The following is a 13,728-nucleotide window of genomic DNA, read 5'->3' on the forward strand; positions in this document are numbered from 1 at the left end:
TGCCCGGTGCTCTCAGGTCAAGAAACTGTAGGCTTTTTATAGATTTTCTTATAAGTATATACATGTCATCAGCTTAACATTATATTATTAAGGTACGTTACTATTTTAGAAACATTGCAGTTTGTTTACTAAAGATCTAGAACATATTTAATATGCAGGGGACATTTCATGTAGCTTAGCTGAATATGGTGTGAAATCACTTTTTTGGATTTTTGCTTGCACGTTTGGATAATAGAAGTCAGCACAGCTTCACTGCATTCGCTAAGGGCTCATTCACAACAACAGTTTGGGCGCAGTTGAGCCACGCTTTTAACGCCCCCCCAACTATTACCCTCTTTAGCTGCAGAGACAGCAGCCGGGGGGGAACACATGCCATGACTATGGCTGGAAATATACTCCCATTGCTTTGCGTGCATACCGCCCAGCGAATGCAACCCATTCAAGTGGATAAGGACTCTCTGCAAGGGCAGATGTCATTCTCCAGAGACATGCCGAAGCAAGGTCCACCCAGATACTAGATAGGGTCATATAATGAATGTACCTTAATAAAAGCTTATGTCTGCATTCCAGTTGTCCAGCAATCAGCACTGGAAATGGCAGGCCATATACCAGCAACACCATGCAACTCATGGTGTCGCTCAAATCCCCCATGCTGTCTATGTTTTGTGGCTGCAAAAGCTGACTGGGAAACTCTTTAGTCTTCTTCTGTGCCCTGATGCTGTTAAGGCATAAATACTATAGCACAAGGGGGCTGAGCACCATCATGAGTTACATTGCGTTGCTGGTAAATGGATGGCGGTTTTGTTGTTAATTGGCTGAAATTTAAAGTGGAACTTCACTTGCTACTGGAAGTTTTGCTGATTGTCCTCCTCCCCCCTCCTTTTATTATTTTTTAATTCTGGGAGTGGGTGCCTAGTTTTGACAGTTATCGACTCCCTCTTCTGCTTAACTCTCATAGGTGTCCCCCTCACCACCCGCAACCTGCTGCGGGATCATTCACAGAGCGCAGCGTGGCTTGCGCATGCACAGCGAGGAGCCGACTTCTCATCATGACCTGAAGACTGGCAAAGAACCAGCCTGGGTTATGACAGCACTGGATCCCTGAGCTACAGTGGCGACTGGTGGTATATTTTTTTTTGGGGGGGCAGCAATCCACCCACCGTTATCCCCCCCAGTCGGTCAGCTTCCCCTGCGTCTTCTCCCTCCTCCTCAGTGGCCAAAAGAATGCTTCTCCTCTCAGCTAATCGGGTGACTAGTCTCAGGATCTGCTTCCTGATTGGCTGGGAGGAGAATCAGGAAGACAACAGCGAATATTAAATTGCTATTGTCACACAACTGGGTGGGCTCAGGGCGCAGTGCTCTGCGCCCCAAGCCCACCCTTTTTTGAAGCCAATTAGAGCCTCAGGCTCTAATCGTGCTTCTAAAAAAAAAAAACACCCCATTAGAATCCAGCGTCTGGCGCCCTGCATGTAGAATAGGGACAGTGTGCATGGATTAGGGGGGCAGCGCCCCTGCACCCCGTATGGATGGGCCGCCACTGCTGAGCTGATAAGTGTCTTTTTATTGAAACTCATCAGCTACAGTATTTGTAGCTGGCCCAACACCAGATGGCCCAAGAATCTTTGAGAGATCAAAGGAGCCAGGTAGAAAAAAAAGTACACTGAACAGTGACTACAGCCAATCACTTGCAGTCACTGTTCAGGTATTCTGACAGTTGCAGGTGGCGGCTGTCAGGATAGAATAGCTGGCAGAAGATTCGTCCATCTTTGCTGTTTAGCATAGCTAGATGGGGCAATTTATAGATTTCTCTGAGCTGTTTACTAAAACTGGAGCACTCACAACCTGATACAGCTGTGCATAGTAGCCAATCAGCTTCTAACTTCAGCTTGTTCAATTAAGCTTTGGCAATAAAACCTGGAAGATGATTGGTTACTATGCAGAGCTGCAGCAGATTTTGCACTCTCCAGCTTTGGTAAATAACCCCCCTTATAGTGCAACGAAAAAAGTAAAATCACACAGAGGGCAGAGGTGATCTTTTTTGTGCTAGATCTTTTAATTCTCAATTAATTGAATGCAGTTATGGGCTATTTAGAAAAAAATGTTTTAGGTCAGAGTCAGTGGCGTCACTAGGGGGTGGCGTCCAGGGATGGCCCTACTATGAGAGTGTCCTGAGCTGCCTGACACAGCACTACCCGCACAGCCGCGGCACTCTCACTGAGTCTGCACTCCTTCCGTGCTTCAGTGACAGCCAGAGAAGGGAGATGAGTGTGAGAGCGAGTCTCCTCCTTGTCAAAGAGTTGGGAGGAAGTTTCTCACACTGAGCAGGTGAGTGCAGACCAAGGAGGAGGAGGAAGAGGAGGAGGAAGAGGAGGAGGAAACTCTGTACTACCCTAGCCTATCTTCTGTATATACCCAGCATCTCTGTAAATACCCAGCATCTCTGTATATACCCAGCATCCCTGTATATACCCAGCCTCCCTGTATATACCCAGCCTCTCTGTATATACCCAGCATCCCTGTATATACCAAGCCTCACTGTATATACCCAGCATCTCTGTATACCTAGCCTCTCTGTATACACTAGCTTCTCTTCTATATACCCTAGCCTCTCTGTATGTAACAATCCGCATCTGGTGGTAGGTGACGTGGCTAATGACAATCTGCATCTTGTGGCAGATAATGTGACTAGCTCTCTGGTGACTCCCGATGTAAGGGGAGCCTCTCTGGGGACCCTGATGTAATGAGGATATAGGATATATAATGTTATATATATATATATATATATATATATATATATATATACACACACACACACACGCGCACACACATGTATATTATATACATGTGTATGTCTGCCCAAGCGTATGACTTTCTTTACTTCCCTGCTATGGGCTCTAGCCCCAGATCTTTTGTAGACCTAGCAATGCCCCTGGTCTGAGTTCTGATTTTCTTTCTGTTGACAGCTGTCTTTTTTTCTGCTTCTCATCGTCCTCTATAAAAACTGCATTTTGCTAGTTACAAACCCCTCCATAGCCCTACCTACAACAAATGCTGCGTTATCCATATAAATAAGCACATAAATATATTTAATTTCTGCCACCACAAAAAGGGTAATCATGCAGCATATCAAGCGTAGAAAATAATCACATCATCTCCCTTGGACTCTTTATACTTGACAAATATGATTCTATGATTTCATTTCCAATTCCCTGCCAACATTAACTTCCTGCGGAGAATGCCGCTGCTTAGCTCACTTCAACATAACTAGACAATTTTGCTGATTTTATCCTGTATTGGATGAGCTGCTTTCTCTTGTGGAACATCGCTTCCCCTCTGCCCGCACTGAACTGGGTCGTACTGAGCTGGGTCGCATTGAGCTGGGTCGCACTGAACTGGGTCGCACTGAGCTGGGTTTACAGCACAGTTCACATGAATGCTTTTAGCATATAGCACTCTGCGTTTGATCCTTCGATCTTAATGAGGAGCTGATTTAACTTATGAAAAGCTTTTGGCACAAAAGGAATGCTTTTAGTGGAGGTCTTTGAATTTTGTCAGAAGGGGCAGTTCTGAATTATTGATCCACTCCAGTCTAATGTTGGATGTCAGTCTCTTTTTTTTTTTTAGACATTGTCTCTTTGGTATCCCGCGTCCAAGAGCCTGATATTGCTGATGTGTGCTGTGTAGAGGCAGCCCACAAGACTCTTTTGTGACCCCAAAATCCCGCGATCTGCTGCTAGCCAAATGCTGCCTCTGTTGGATCTTATGTACAGAGAGATGTGCATGGGGAATGTCATCAGCTGTGATCAAAGAAGAACTTAATTATTAAAAAGGAAGCTACTTGAAAGGCCAGCTACGGTTTAAAAAAAGAGGGGCTGTTGGAATCAGGAGATACAATAAAGTAACACTTTTGCCTACTTCTTGACAGTACACGGAAATTAATCTTGAATATTTTGTGCCAGTACACATTCCCTTTTATATATCATCATGACTTAAAGCCAAAGGCTAACTATTCCTAAATATGTTCTCTCAACCCTTTCTCATACCTATTCTGCCTAATCTATATAAAAAGGATGTGTGCTTACCTATTTTTTCCCAAATGTGTGAACTTGCTAGCAAAATTGGATAGTTCAAAAAAAACATTTTCCTAGCAAAGCTCCCTCCCTCCTTGCATGTTAAAGCCTTCTCCTCTTCTGGGAGTGCCTAATTACTCTCTGCAATGGTCCAGCTCCTTTGTCATCCCCCTCACCTAAATAACCTTTAAATGTAGCTGTTCGGGGAGGAACGAAGGGGAATGCTATATAGTGTCTCTTGAAAGTCACCTGTCAGTCTATTGAAGCTGCTACCATCATATCCAAGATGGGGGTGCCCAGCAGAGGTCTCAGGAGTTTTGGATGTCCATATAAGGAAGGCTTTTACAGAATAACAACATGCCTAAATTATGGCAGATGCACATATAATCTTGTAGGAAGATTGAGTTTGATATGAATAGTCTGGTGACAGGGTCTCTTTAATGTAATAGGTGATGTAACACCTTCCCACCCAGCCTATAGCAGATTGACGGCTGGGTGGGGGCTTTACCATCCTGTCCAGATGTCATATGACGTCCTTCATATCATGCCAGGTGTTCTCGCCCCCGGGGCCGATCAGCGCGTCGATCGGTGGTGAGCTGTGTCCTTTGGACATAGCGCAACACCATTCTGGGTAAATAGCCGATGACGTGATCTCTTTACCATGTGTGTCCAATCACAGCTGATCACATGTAAACAAGTGCTGATTATCGGAATTTTCTTTCCTCAATGCTGTCAGTGTCTGAGCCTCTTAGGAAAGGAAAGCCGATAATCGGCTTTCCAGTTACAGAGAACATTTACACTGATAGTCAGTGCAGCCCCATCAGTGCAGCCTCATCAGTGCAAGATATCAGAGCCACCTCATCAGTGCCCAACTGTGCAGCCTCATCAGTGTCCATCAATGCAGCCCATCAGTGCAGCCTATCAGTCCCCATCAGTGCAGCTTCATCAGAGCACATCAGTGAAGAAGAAAAATTACTTATTTGCAACATTTTATAACAAAACTTTTTTTCTTTTTTCAAAATGTTTAGTCTTTTTTTTTTTTTGTTTAGCAAAAAATAAAAAAACTTAGTAGTGACTAAATTTCACCAAAAGAAAGTTCGCAAAAAAAATTCATTTGGGTACAGTGTTGCAAAATTGGCCTGGGCAGGCGTAAAAATGCCAGGTATTGAAGTGGTTAAAAGAGATTTTTTTTTTTCTTAACAAAATTGAGTTTTTCTTTATGAACACCCAAATGCCGAACAGAAACCACTTAATCTTTCTTGCCCCAATTATCATTACTATTTGATAAAAATATCTACCATCACATTGTTTAGGTCACAGGGGACTTTTCTATAAACTGGCTTTTTATACACCACAATCCCTTTATGATTCCATGACAGTGCATTTTATTTATAGACCAAATTATGCCAATCCACTGGGGATAATAGCCGATTTCCTCTTTGAACAAACACTTCATAGAGTAAATATGATAACATTTCAATAATCACTTTGGCATTGTTTATGACTGGCGGCACAGGAACACCCACTTTTCTGGAAATTATCGCTGCAGACAAATATGCAGAGAGAAAACCAGAATAATCATATCTCCAAGCACATACAGAGAGGGCTCTTCTATTGGGAAATCACATAACTAATAGATAAATAGTGGAGTGCCAGAAATTACATCTGATGACAAGGATAGCAATGAATCAGGCCTCTTCAGACATAATTTGAACAGATTACCAATTAAGCATAGAAAGGTTTTCAACAGAAGCTGCATGTCATCCAGAAACTCCTTTTATGTTAATTTATACACAAAACATATGGAAGATCTGCCAACATTTCTAGGTGATACGCAAGACAATCGTCTCCCTGCCTGGTCTACCATAACTACCCTTGATTAGCTCTGAAACTCCTCTGCCTCTTGTCTTGTGAAGCACCATCTTAGTGGGAATTGCATCACAATCTGTCTGAGATTTATTATTATAATATGAAAGCATCAAGAGAAGGAAATTCCCTGTAGACTAAAAAGCTTGATGATGTCCTATCTGGCAATGTAATTATACAGTGCATAATGACCACACTGACCAGGCCAGCAGTGTAGTAGGTACACGTCAGATTGCTAGCTTGGTGTAAGAGTTGTCAGCTCATTATACTCACTTCTCAGGTGGCTCATGTCTCCTACCTTCCATCAGCTCAAGCACTGCAACCTCTGTCAGACTCTTCAGCATTCAAAATCCAGATGCCTAAGTTCCCCATCACGTGCTGTGGCTTATTCCTCTAGCCCATATGTCAGTACAGAACAATGATGTATAGGTTGGAGGAGGGAACCACGGCACATGGTGGGGAATACAGACATCTGACACTTCCAGAGGAGTTGAATACTGAAGAGTTTGACGGAGGCTGCTGTGATGGAATGAATGGAAGAAATGGGGTCCAAAATAATTGCTTTCTTTTGCAGGGCCCTTCCTTAAGGACTTTTATTTTAGCCTGACAAAGTCACTTTTACTACATAAATAAGTTTAGACATGTTCTGTGGTTACCTGGATTTAACCAGTGCCTTGCCCTAATTTCATCTGCCATAACATTTGTGTTATTCATTTGTTTCGAAAGTAAATTGAAATGGGATGGCACACTTGTTTGGTCCTTAATGCATACAATGATTAGTCTCATCTATGATTAGTCCATCTATGGCTTACCTAAGTAATGTGACTTGATTACCTGGACAGCAGCACTTAGACAGGGGGGAAAGAGGAGCAGTACTTCTAGCAAAAAACAGGAAGACAGGAGAAACGAGCTAAGAGATGACCTTATTAGCCTGTTGTTTCTCATTCACGACCCAATCACTAATTGGGGGTTTGAAGGCAACCTAGATGTAATGCCTAAAAAGGAACTTCACTTGCTCCTCTGATTTTTTTTTTTTTTCCTAATCTTCACTGGTCATGTCTTCAATTTAGATACTCACCTGCCCAGTGGATCTGGTGTTGTCCTGCTGTAATTCACTGATCAGGAGCAGTAGTCTGGGTCTTGCACCACCATCTTTGTCCTATTTAGCCATCAGAAGCCAGCTGCCTCTTCAGGGTTCAGTCGGGCTCTGATGATACATACCAGCTTTACCTATGGGCTGCTATGAGTTCCTACTCCTCAAGACTCTTGGGATATATTATGAGAAGTCCAAGGAGGTTGAGGGAGCAGGTACAAAAAATTATCACTTTGGCAAGAATGGCAGCAGGGAGTGTGGCTAGGCATAAATAGTAAAAAAAAAAAAAAGTAAACAAACAAAAAAAATTACAAAGCAGCAATTTATATTGTGGAAGTTGGGGAGAATGCAGGCAGCTACAGAGGATTGGGGGGAGCATAAGCTCATCACACAAACATCTGATGACAATAATGGACCTTGGCAAAATCAGATTAGACTGATAGGAATTCAAGAGATATATATTATCCATGGTATCGAGGACTGGTAACACTAAAAACATCCCAACCTGTAATGAGTGTTGGGTGGCCTTACCCTTTAAATGTTTCCTTACTTCCAGTTTTATGATATTAAGAGATATGTAAGTCCCCTTAAAATTGCCCTTCACAGTGACACAGGGAAGCCGCCCAACATTTGATGGTACAGAAGTTGTTGTGTTGGACACAGCACTCAGAGCTGAAGCTCCTGGGCTCCTAGTCTGGAAATAAAACACTTCTGTCCGCCAAAACCCAGCAGCCAAATCTTTGAAGCAAGAACTGTTTTTTCGGCATCGTGCCCTATAAATAGCAATTCCCTATTTCAATAGAGTCCAATATCTCTAATTACATTTCCACCAACTCAAGTTTTTTTCTCAAAATAGCCTACATGAAAGCTGTCCCCTAATGCAGAATCTGTTACTCTTACAGGAAACTTTGCCTAGTACATCAATAGTCTTTATGGCTTTTAAAATAGTAATAATGGATGTATTTTATTGTGTACTGAAGCTTGATATCGACAGAAGTTCTTAAACAGCTTGTAAAATTCTATTGAGACATTAATATAAATGAGATCCCTTTGTTAACTTTATCTGAAAAGATCCAAAGTTTATCATTTACTTTAATTGCACATTTCTTAGGAAGGTGGAATATTTCTGCTTTGTATCAACAATTGACAAGCTGTGTGTGCTCTGTCGTGTTGTAGCCTCCTAGGTGATAAAAAGTATGTAATGCCAAAGTAACAGTTAAAGCGAACCTTCACCCTCTCTACCCAATTTCATTACTACCCACCTCAGTTTTTAAGAATTGGACATTTATTATTTAGCTTACTTTTAAATACAGATAACTTTTTTACAGCGAAACCAATGACCGCCAACGCCATCCTGAAAGAGGGCAGGGTGGTGGCATACCAAGCTCCAGGCACCAGAGCCAACAGGGAATGTGGAACAACCTGTCTGCATGACCCCAAAGACCCAGGCATCAAAAAAAAAAAAAAAACACTCAAGATCAAACATTACAAACCAGCGGCCGTGGCTGCGCTCTAAGCTGCTGCCTAGTTTGCCTAGTGGTAGCACCGGCCTTGGCTGCAGGACCCCTGACCCTCTGTCTCGACAGTGCTGATTGGCCCTGTGCTGATCACATCCATCCTCCCAAGAAAAAAAAAACTCTTTAGCAATACACACCAAACTGAGCATGTGCAGCTTGTCCCCTAGCCTCTGTTCTATCAGGAGATGGTTTGGGACAGTGGAAGACAGAGAGGAACAGAGAAGACAGAATCAAAATGCCTTTTTATACAATGCAGAGGATTTACCCCTTAGGTACACAGTGAGTATAACAAGCATACTTTCTTGCATATACAGACTGATTTTATTGTTGTGGGTTTAGTAACACTTTAAAGGGCTTGTAAAGTCTCCAGGTTTTTCACCCTTATGCATCTATGCATTAAGGTGAAAAACATTCTGTGCTGCAGCTGCCCCCAGAGCCCTCCCTTTTTCTCACTTGAGCCGATCCGTTCCAGCGCCGTGCATGAGTGCAGTCTCCGTCCTCATTGGATAGATTGATAGCAGCTGTCACTCAAATCCAGTGACACGGGAGCGGGGCGGAGTCCTGCTGTTTGTGTCAATGGACGCTGCAGCAGGACTCGGGAGCACGCCCGCACAGGTGCCCCCATGGAAATGAAGAGGAGGAGCCAGGAGCACCGCCGGGGCACGCCAGCAGAAGAGGATCGGGGCCACTCTGTGCAAAACCCTTCCACAGAGCAGGTAAGTATAGGCATGTTTGTTATTTAAAAAAAAAAAAAAAAACCTTTACAATCACTTTAATTACATTTTGTTCTGAGAATGAATAAAACATATGAAATGTTTTAGGCAGTAGCTCTTGTAAAGGTGAGCTTGCACTCTATGCTGCTAGAAGACTTTACTCTTTTAGACAGTATGAACATCAGAACACTTGTAAATGGTAAGCAGAGCTGTGACAAGCTCTGTTCTCAGTAAAGTTCTTTAGAAATAGCTGTTTAAATAGAATGGATTAAGAGCTGGAGTTATTTAAACAAGCGAGCAGTGTTAGTAGTGCATGCAGTAAAGGCCAATTTGCAGGCTAAGGAATTCACTTCTCATTGGCTTTCAGATTTTATTTTTACATTAGCAGCACTCAGTCTTCCATTAGAGCACAGAGAACGGCAGCAACAGCAGATTCAGCGTCTTTCATAGCTGAGTGAAGGGAGATATTGGCAGGGTAAGGAGGCTCCTCTATAGTCTGCATTAAAAAGTATCTTACTCAGTTCATTTTAATATCGTCTGTTTAGCCTCACTGCACCGAAGACTTAAAGTGAGCTTGACAAGCGAAACATATTAGATTAGAATCAAGCTTTTACAGATAAGGAGCAATGTGACGGAAAGAACTCTCTGCTGTGTCAATCGGTACCATACCAAATGACAAAAACTAAAGGAATCTACTATTCTTAAAGCTTTTCCACCTATGTATATCATCTTCTGGATCCTCAAATGTCATTAGAACTACTATAATGTATAATTATGCCATACATGTGTAGATCAAGTCTTCTCCTTATTCTCCTCTAAGATGCAGATTCCTATTGTTTCAAGCTAAATTGTCTCTTGCAACAGATGTAAGTTATCTCTTAAAGTGATACTATAGGTTTGATTTTTATTTTTTAATAATGACAAGCATGTCATACTTACTTCCACTGTGCAGCTCGTTTTGCACAGAGTGGCCCCGAATGTTTTTTTCTGGGGTCCCCCGGCAGCTCTCCCGACCCCTCTCTGCCTCAGATAACCCCCTCTGGGAAGTGCTCTCCCGAGGGGGTTACCTTGTGGGTCCACTCCCGAGTCCTGCATTTGGCGTCCATAGCCGTCGAGTGCAGGACTTGGCCCCGCCCCCCGCGTCATTGGATTTGATTGACAGCAGTGTGAGCCAATGGCTGCGCTGCTATCAATCAATCCAATGAAGAGCCGAGAACCCCGGGCAAAGATACAGCACGTTCTTTCCAGGGCTCAGGTAAGTAAAACGGGAGGCTGGGGGGAGGGGGCGATAATCGTCAGATGTTTTTTCACCTTAATGCATAGGATGCATTAAGGTGAAAAAACAGGAACCTTTACAACCCCTTTAAATGTAAATTGATTTTTTGATATGCACTAGGTTTTGTCAATGGTCAAACAAGTGTGATCATAAAGCATTGAAATGCACCAGTGCCCAGACTCGGAACATTAATAAATAAATACAGCCATCGTATATAGTTACATTGGTCCAGCTTGAACCAATGTAGCTATTTATACAGTATACCATACCTGGTCGATCCCACTGGTAGTTTGAAATCACTGTATTAGACACTGCTATTCCAGTGATCCAGAAGGAAGTGGAGATCATAGGAGTAGCAGTTCTAATACAGTGATTTCCAGCGGCATCGACCAGGTATGGTATACAGTATAAATAGCTACATTGGTTCAAGCTGGACCAATATAACTATATATAACACATTCAATGCCTGGAATTATTCTTTAGGTTGGGTTCAGACCATTGCGAATTGGATGTGGATTCCTCGCATCCAATTCTCAATAGCAGGAGATTTTGACCGGCTCTCTATGGAGCCGGTTCACATATCTCTGCAGCAGGTCCGATGCGTTTTGCAATGTGGTGTGTCTTTTGGTCCATTTCAGGTCCAAATTCAGTTCAAAATTCGGACTGAAATCGGACCTGAAACTGTGAACCAGCACGCACTGGACCCCTGCTGTGAGCCGCATGTGGCTCATATGTGAACCGAGCCTTAAACTATTTTCATATTCTTAACTAGTAGTAAAAGAGATTTAAAACAAGCCATCACTGACCTTGATAGCATCATGTACTGTAAAGTAACCATCCTTAAAAGATTTTTAAAGATCGCAACTCTAAAGTGGTTTATAAAAACTTAACCTGGTCATACACTGATTGAAATTCGGGCGCTCGGCACAAGTCAACCCTTTAATTGACTTCTGTTGCAGGACATGTTGGAAAATGTTTATTGAAGAGTGCTTGAAGCCAATCAGCAGCCGCTGATCATTGTATTCTATCAGCGGTGGGAGCCAATGTCAGAATACAATGTCCTAACAGGATGGATGAAGGAATCAAACTGTGCACGGCCAGCTTTAGAAATGCCAGCAGTTTACATTAGAAGGATGGCAGACATTGCATTTTACTGCCTCTTTTGTGAGTTTTGAAGATGAATTTCTCCACAATGCCTATAACTAAAGATGTTGGCTTGTTTTAAAATGGTTTTACTGCTTATTTAGAATATGTAAATATGTTATTGAGAAAGGTGTGGACACTATACAGTATCTCACAAAAGTGAGTACACCCCTCACATTTTTGAAAATATTTTATTATATCTTTTCATGTGACAACACTGAAGAAATGACACTTTGCTACAATGTAAAGTAGTGAGTGTACAGCTTGTATAACAGTGTAAATTTGCTGTCCCCTCAAAATATCTTAGCACACAGCCATTCATTTCTAAACTGCTGGCAACAAAAGTGAGCACACCCCTAAGAGAAAATGTCCAAATTGGGCCCAATGTGTCAATATTTTGTGTGGCCACCATTATTTTCCAGCACTGGGCATAGAGTTCACCAGAGCTTCACAGTTTGCCACTGGAGTCCTCTTCCACTCCTCCACGATGACATCACGGAGCTGGTGGATGTTAGAGACCTTCCGTTTGAGGATGCCCCACAGATGCTCAATAAGGTTTAGGTCTGGAGACATGTTTGGCCAGTCCATCACTTTTACCCTGAGCTTCTTTAGCAAGGCAGTGGTCATCTTGGAGGTGTGTTTGGGGTCTTTATCATGTTGGAATACTGCCCTGCGGCCCAGTCTCTGAAGGGTGGGGATCATGCTCTACTTCAGTATGTCACAGTACATGTTGGCATTCATGGTTCCCTCAATGAACTGTAGCTCCCCAGTGCCACCAGCACTCATGCAGCCCCAGACCATGGCACTTCCACCACCATGCTTGACTGTAGGCAAGACACACTTTGTACTCCTCACCTGGTTGCCGCCACACACGCTTGACACCATCTGAACCAAATAAGTTTATCTTGGTCTCATCAGACCACAGGACATGGTTCCAGTAATTCATTTCCTTAGTCTGCTTATCTTCAGCAAACTTTCAGAGAGTGAGAGCGATAACACCAAATTTAACACACCTGCTCCCCGTTCACACCTGAGACCTTGTAACACTAACAAGTCACATGACACTGAGGAGGGAAGATGGCTAATTGGGCCCAATTTGGACATTTTCACTTAGGGGTGTACTCACTTTTGTTGCCAGCGGTTTAGACATTAATGGCTGTGTGTTGAGTTATTTTGAGGGGACAGCAAATTTACACTGTTATACAAGCTGTACACTCACTACATTACATTGTAGCGAAGTGTCATTTCATCAGTGTTGTCACATGAAAAGATATAATAAAATATATACAAAAATGTGAGGGGTGTACTCACTTTTGTGAGATACTGTATATATTCACTATAAAGTGTATATCAAGCCAAAACTCGTTTCCTAATTTTGAAGTTAGTGAAAAAGGCTTAGAACTCCTGTGGGGTTTTTTTGCTATCTGGGGCTTCCCTCACTTGCTGTCTTGCTCACAATTTAGCAGACAGGGAGTGAGGGGAACTCCAACAGCAAAACAAAGAGACATAAAGATTTTCAATTTGAGTAGAGAAGGGGGAATGACAGGACCCTGTCAGATTTATTTTTCTATGTATGCCTTGCATATTATGTTGCAGAGTTTCCCTTGCTTCCTGTCTGGTAAAACTGTTGTCATCAGGACATGTGGGGAAGAATCTAACAGAGCCCCAAAAAGCAGAAAACTGGGGTTCCAAACCTTCCTCACTCTAAAACTAAAGGTGTGCAATTCATATTTCAACTTGCTAGAGTAGAGAGGAGGATAGACATGGTGGAGAAGAAACTCTAAACTTCCAAAGTCCAATACATTATCCTGCTACAGAAGTATAGCAATCAGTCCAATATGGTGGATGAAGCAGATAAACATATAGAGTCTGTACTTTAATTTACATTTTTGCATTTAACACCACTTTTTAAACCCTTTATCTAGTGTTCATCAAAACTACACTGGGAGCAGTGGGGGTTATCATAAGCCTCCTTCTAAAAAGAAAGAAAGCAAGCTCCCAATGTGATTAAGGCTTTTACACACTATAAGAAAATTGGGTGAACATTTTC

At 42.5% G+C, this 13,728-nt stretch overlaps 1 protein-coding gene across 1 annotated transcript in view; it reads right to left on the minus strand.

Moving 5' to 3' along the window:
- The window catches only part of ADAMTS5 (ADAM metallopeptidase with thrombospondin type 1 motif 5), a 181,238-nt gene that overhangs the window by 17,899 nt on the left and 149,611 nt on the right, over positions 1–13,728 (minus strand). The gene's annotated exons all lie outside the window — the stretch shown is intronic.

The sequence above is a fragment of the Aquarana catesbeiana genome, linkage group LG02 (assembly GCF_042186555.1).
Source record: "Aquarana catesbeiana isolate 2022-GZ linkage group LG02, ASM4218655v1, whole genome shotgun sequence".
NCBI lineage: Eukaryota > Metazoa > Chordata > Amphibia > Anura > Ranidae > Aquarana > Aquarana catesbeiana.